At 37.5% G+C, this 7,505-nt stretch overlaps 1 long non-coding RNA gene across 1 annotated transcript; it reads left to right on the forward strand.

Moving 5' to 3' along the window:
* Positions 1-1,828: 1,828 nt before the first annotated feature.
* On the forward strand, positions 1,829-4,681 carry LOC308088331. Its single transcript, XR_013933432.1, has 5 exons — positions 1,829-1,950; positions 3,604-3,688; positions 3,972-4,036; positions 4,191-4,351; positions 4,457-4,681. It is a non-coding gene; the product is annotated as an uncharacterized lncRNA (long non-coding RNA).
* The last annotated feature ends 2,824 nt before the right edge of the window (positions 4,682-7,505 follow it).

Consider the following 7,505-nt stretch of genomic DNA (forward strand, 5'->3'; position numbering starts at 1 on the left):
TGATGCGTTCCTTGAATTGAACATCTCAAAAACAAAGGAGCTCTGTATTGACTTCAGACGTGGTCCCCATCCCACCCAGAACACTGATATCTGTGGCCAGCCAGTGGAAATCGTACCCAGTTATAAATATCTTGGCACGATTATTGACAGCAAATTGAAATTTGATGTAAACACTGACATGCTGTGTAAGAAGGGCCAGCCTTTTCTGTCTAAGGAAATAATTATATGTACACTAAATCTGTTTGTAAATGACGTATTTATGCAAATCTGTGTCTCCACCCACACGGAAAGAAAATATATGAACATATATGTCAATATATGGCAGGTATATGCCGAATATATGCCTCATATATGCCATATTCAGGTTCATATATGTGCATATATGTTGATATATAGGGAATATATGTCTCATATATAGCTCATATATGAGACATATATTCCCTATATATCAACATATATGTCCACATATATGCCACAATCAGGTTCATATATTTGCATATATGTCATAAATGCCTACATATATGCCTACATATATAGCTAGTATATATCTGACTTTTTGCATAAGTCATACATAATGCCTATATATAGCTCACTTTTTTATTTGCAAGGTAATATCCAAAGTTCTATATCTACGTATTTCCATTCAATGTAGATTGTGGTTTGTGGATTGTGGAAGATATGTATAAAGACAATATTGTTTAATTAGGTCTGCTGCTACTCTTATTAATTTTAAAACACAACTAAAGACCTTTCTGTTTTCCACTGCATTTGAGTTATTTCTCTCTTTTCTCTACACATTTTCTCTTTTCTCTAAATTACAGTCAGGTTATATTCTAACTGTTGAACATAGTTTTACAGTAATGTAAAGTATACATAACAATAATAATAATGATAATAATAATACATTTTATTTTTAACGCACTTTACATTTTTGGAAATCACAAAGTGCTACAGGGTTTATAAACAAAAGGCACAACAATTTAAAATGTTTTACTTGATGTGAACATAATCACCATTATCAGTTATTATTAGCATTATTAATTTTATCATTCAACTTCTTGTTTATGCCCCAAAATGACTGCTATACAGGTTTTGTAGCAATTTGTAGCAATTATAGAAATATTAGACCTTGATTGTCAAATGTTTAAGAATTTTCTAATCATACTACTTATAATAATTTATAAATATAATACTTTATTTTACGTAAAAATATTTTCAAAATATTACATTTTTTTTTACATTTTGGACAAAATAGCCAATTTTACATTGAGGTGTGCAGATATCCCATGCAGTGCTCGTTACTTACAGCAGTGGTTCTCAACCTTTTCAGGCCGAGATCCCCCAAAATAATTTGAACTGGGGACCCCCGCCCCAACCAATATGCACGTAGGAGTTGATGCATTTAGTTTGACTCCGTTCCACAGATCAATATTGTGAAAATAGCCGATCTACAAGCTCACAACAACGACTCGGTGGGTTATTTTTGCCTCTTTCTTATATTATTATTGGACAATTTGGCCAACGTTTGACCAGTTGTTATAGGGTGCGTTCGGAAATACAGCACTGAGCGCACTGGCCAATACAAACTAATAGGCGAGTGCGCTCCGGTGTGCAATATCCGAACGCACCCTTAGTATACTTTGTTGATTACTTTTGATGCAGTAATGGTCTTTTTCTTTGCTTTCTTTTATATATATATATTTTTTAGGTATTAAAAAGGTTACATAAATTGTTACTTCACTGTCATCTGGGGACCCCCCCAAAATCATGTTGGGGACCCCCCTCGGGGTCCCGACCCCACAGGTTGAGAACTACTACAATGACACATTACGTCATGCATCTGAAGGCGGAGCCTATTCATTTTGAAACAGAGGAAGTAACGTCTGTCTGCTGAGCGAACATTTATTTACAAACCGGTTGCTTCCATGCTTCTACTCTACTAGATAACAGGTACGTTTAATTAGTTTATGGAATTAAAATGTTATCCAACTTGTTAGTATCGTAAATGTGCAGTTATATTTGTGTATTAGCCATGGATCACACGACGCTCGTCCGTCACGAGCGTCATGGCTGAACTTAGACCTGGTTTTTGCACGTTCTCCATTTAGAACCTGTACATCTACATAAACGTTCAGATTTTAAATATAAAGTGCTTACTCCATGGCCATGGATGTTACAAGTCTACTCGGGCACTCAGAAATACCCGTATTGTCTGTATTGTTCAATAAAAAGCATTTTAATTCGATCGGTGGCCATTTTCTCCGTATTTCCTTATGCGTTCAACTACGTGACCCTATCGGTTGGGAGGTGTACTGCACTCTGATACATTTTAAGTCTATGACACAATGGCCACCGATCGGATTAAAATGCTTTTCTATGAACAATCCGGAATATACGGATACTTACACCCACCCGAAGTGAATTTTAACATCCGTGGCCATGAGATAAGCACTTTATATTTGAAATATGAACGTTTATGTAGATGTAGGGCCGTAAATGGAGAAAGTGCAAAAACCAGGTTGAAGTTTCCTCATGACTGTCATGAATGTCGTGATTCGCTCGGGTCTAAAGCTTAAATTATGTTTCGTCGTAAGACACTGTTGCACGCCCAAAAATCACTGATCTACAAGCTCACAGCGACACATTGGGTGCGTTCGAAAATACAGCACTGAGCGCACTGGCCAATACAAACTAATAGGCGAGTGTGCTCCGGTGCGTAATTTTCGAACGCGCCCATTGTGAGCTTGTAGATAAGGTTTTTGGGGCGTGTAACACGGTCTTAGACATGGCATTAGCATATTAATTTCCATGTGGTGCATATCAGTGTTTATTTCAGGTATAAATCATTCCACAACAGTGAAAGCTAATGTTGGCCTCATTTGTTTTGACTGTAATTAATTATTATCATATCTATGAATTTTGTTTGAAACCTACAGTACAAAGTACAATCATTTAATTAAGAGAAAGAGAGTACAAATAGTACCAATGGATAAAACAAAATCAAATCAGCCGACAGATTTGGTAATCCGTTTTTTTTACTTTTGTTTTGCAGACAGTAGCTAACAAAAGCAGGTAATGTTTATCAGTGGTTCTCAAAGTGGGCTCCAGGGACCCCCAGGGGTCATTGGGGGGTTTCCAGGTGGTCCCCAGGTAAATGAGGTTATATAGCATCAAAATCAGTTTAACCACTTAAACCCTATAAATTGCCTATTTGAAAATAGCAGATCTACAAGCTCACAGTGCAGCGCATGGTGATGCGTTGTGAGCTTGTAGATCAGCTATTAAAAAACAAAAAAACACTGTAAACAAACTGTGTGGAATATTTCTGAAACACTTTTGTAACTCAAATCTTGAGTCCTTAGCCAAGTACATAGACTACTAATTAGGGGGTCCTTGACGTGAACATGTTTGAGAACCACTGATTTGTACAACATTAATCATTAATCAGTTCTGCATTGTGAAACACTTTGCCAAATTCATCAGAAGAACTGAATGATGAGAAGGGGGCACGGTGGCGCAAATTATGAGCAATCTGATGAGTTAACATTACATTTTAAATTACTGACACACAAATAATATCTATGTCTATTTCTACTATCACAGATGCTGAAAGAAACACCTGGCTTGCAGTGAGCACTGATCACCAGTGCAAAGACTGGACACGAAGAAGTGCGAAGACGATTTTCAGGTGAGAAAAACATCTGCTGCTACATGATGTCTCTACTTGCAATAGAGTCTGAGGATGTCTTTATTTTTTTATTACATGTTTGGATACCTTTTACTTTCGTTTGATACTTTTCTTTTTTGTTGTTTGACATTTTCCTCCTTTATAATTCTTAATACTATGTATGCAAATACAATTAATAGCTTGTACAAAAAATTATGCCACTCTTTTACACCAAGCTGTTACCCTCAACTGTTGAGCTGGGGTCAATGACTACGCATTTTTCATTTGTTTTTCTGTCTTTTAGGTGTTGGCGACAGCAGCAGTTGTTGAAAGGATAATGAAGCTTCCCGACTCGTCTAATTGTCTTAGGTAGTGTAAACTGTTTTTTTCTAATCTGTTTTAAAGCATTGCAAATACGGAGACTATATGGAGGTCATGTTTTAGTTTAACAATCTTTTGTTATGTGGAAAGCAACAGACGAACACTGTTAACATGCAAACCATATATGTCTAATTATGTTTAGGTGAAGTTCTCACAGCTACAAAATGGATGCTGAGCATTGAGGGTCCGGTCGTTGTGGCTCCACAGATCAACTTCCTGGCTGGACTGGCAGCTTTTCCAGTTATTACAACTTCACTCTGGTGCACAGGAGCACGCCTGTTACACACTGGAATTCATTCAAAGGTAACTTTCTGCTTGAAGTAGAACCATCATATGTAACTCGAAAAATGTGCTCTCTTGTAGAGCAGCTATGAGTGCACCTTTTCCATATGTGATTTGTGATTTCAGATGTTTCGTTGGGATCAACCCATTGGCGGTGGCACCAACACGACAAAGCTGCTCAGCCAGAAAAGTGGGTCTATCCTCCTGTCTCCTCCCTCCTGAAGCGATTGATGGACTTCGATTGGCTTTGAGTGAAAGTTATGTGCAAAACATTCATTTTCATTCATGCCTTTAATTTATTTGCGAAGCATATCTTATTGCTCTTTCTGGTAAACAACCTGTGCTGATAATCTGTTGTTCGTACAAGTGAAGTAAGATCAACCAATTATTTTCTGTTGTGATTATGTTTAATTGAGATTTTGAATAAATGTTTAATAACTTCCAGATGTTGTGTTTTATTTAATTCATGTAGGTATGCATATTTGTATTTATGTAGGTATACATATCCTTAACATACTGTATATGTGTAAATAAACATATATGACCTATATTTAACATATATGTGTAAATATACATATATGACCTATATTTAGCATATATATATATAATGCATATGAAATTGGACCCCTACATATATGGGCATATATGCAGCATTCATATATATGCGCATATATGTGCATATATACATATATATGCATATATATGTGCATATATGTTGAAAGACATATATGTAGGGGTCCAATTTCATATATGTGGCATATATGTTGAACATATATGTGGCAATATAGGTTCATATATTTTCTTTCCATGTGGGCAATGCAAAGAGCACTTGAACATACTGCTGTAAACTGACATAGGGCATAGCAGTGGCGGCCATTTTGTGGTTCCACAAATCGAAAGCCCATTCGTTTCTCCCATCGAGATTTCCGAAAATATTTATATGAATTATTTGAAGCCTGGAACAGGTCAGGAATTTCAGGGAGGCCACGAAGGCCATAGCTGTCATAAGTTTGGCCTTGTGCCCCCAAAAAATGGCATGCCCTGAGGCCACAGTGGCCTTACAGTAATGCCCCAGCTGACTGTACCACTTTCTCCTCTGTCTCTTTCTTGTCAATATGTAGAGTAGACACCAGTGTCTCTTTCTTGTCATGTAGACACCAGTGACTTTTGTTGAGATTCTGAATTCTTAACTGCCCTGAGTCCCCATCTTTAAACCAATCCAGTAAGTTTGATTGGTGCAGGGCTGAGCATGGATCAGATTGTAAAACTTATTTACTTCACTGCAGATAGTCTACATATTATATTTTAGATAATACTTAACCCTTAAATTCAATCAATTCTTTCAATGGAATAACATCTTGTTTTATTTGATGGCGTTCCTGCCCTGGCATTTGTGCCCTATAAAACACCACCAAAGGCCAAGTGGCCTTGCCCCTAAAATGACGAATTTCCAGGCCTGGCTTCCAGGCCAGGCCTGGAAATTCGTCTGGTGATTCATGACCATAAAACATTTGATTCTATGATTTAAATATATATTTGAAAAATAAAAAGAAAGGTTATTCATTAGATATGGTACATCAAATAATTAAATATTCAATCTTAGTTTTTTCACAGAATCAAATGTTTTATGGTCATGATCTTAGTGTGTGTGTGTGTGTGTGTGTGTGTGTGTGTGTGTGTGTGTGCAACTGCTACTAGATTAATGAACAACTACTAGATATCCAAGAAGACGTGTTTCCATTTCACACACAAACCACACATCATGTATCCATGTTTTAAATACTGACAGCTGTGAGCTGGAGCCATAATGTTAAACAATAAACATTATAGTGTGAGGCCCTGTATTATTTTTTTCTTTCTTTTAAAAATGTTTGAGTAGCCAATTATTTTTTCCCCCCTTTTTCTCCCCAATTTAGTCGTTATGACAATTAATTCCTCCCCACAAACATTTCTGTGTTGTCACATGCTGTCGTATCCTACTGACTCACCTGCCAGTGAGGAGCCCCCCACCAGGAGACCCTTCGTCCTACTCCTCCCGCCCCAACACTCCCCGCTGACAGGTGCCGCCCCCAGCCCGTAGGAGTACATGCAATGACCGATATCACCCTCCCCGCCCGGCTTCCCTCCCCCGAACACGGGCCAATTGTGTTTGTGTGTAGACGCTCGACAAAGCCAGATGCACCACGGTGGGGCCCTGTCTTATGACCAGTGGTGGAAAGTAACTAAGTACATTTACTTAAGTACTGTACTTAAGTACAATTTTGAGGTATTTGTACTTTACTTGAGTATTTCCAATTTCCAATACTTTTACTTCTACTCCACTACATCTCAGAGGCAAATATTGTACTTTTACTCCACTACATTTACTTGAAAACTTTAGTTACTAGTTACTTTTCAGATATAGATTATGATATAATGAAACATACACTAACCACTTTAAACCTATTTTAAACCTAGGCTATAGCCTAGGAAATAGCAGATCTACAAGCTCACAACGCGTCGCGAGCTTGTAGATCGGCTATTTTCAAATATTTAGTACTTTTACTTTTGGTACTTTAAGTACATTTTGATGCCAATAATTTTGTACTTTTACTCAAGTAAATTTCTAATTCTGGACTTTTACTTGTAACAGAGTATTTTTATATTGCAGTATTGGTACTTTTACTTAAGTAAAGAATTTGAGTATTTTTTCCACCACTGCTTATGACAGGATGACTCCTTTGAAACTCTGACACCAGGTTCAGATCTATCGAACACGTTTGGTTTGGTGAGGAAAAATGGCTCATGTATGTAACTTACTTATTCACTATGTCACATCTAGCATTTTATAACAATGTCTATAAAATAACAGAAACCACCAAAGTTTTTTAAGAGTTCTGCCTCACTCAAGAGACAGAAGAAAAGCTCATGACAGACTGTTCCTACAGTTATGAAAAGAAAACGCTAAAAGACGCAACACAGGATAATTTCCACTCATATCATGCAAGCTTTGTAGAACCACCATGTGGGGCAGATAAAAGAGGCAGGTGGTGGCTGTGCGGGGGTGATCTGGCATGTGCAACACGAGCCCCCCTCTGTGAGGACAAGTATCTGTCTCTTTTGGGCTGTTTGAGTGTTTCTGTTTGGCCTATTCACGGCACCCGACAGAGGGAAAGACCTGGATTGGCCTGAGTGA

This window comes from Gymnoscopelus braueri (assembly GCF_963280865.1).
Source record: "Gymnoscopelus braueri genome assembly, chromosome: 7".
NCBI lineage: Eukaryota > Metazoa > Chordata > Actinopteri > Myctophiformes > Myctophidae > Gymnoscopelus > Gymnoscopelus braueri.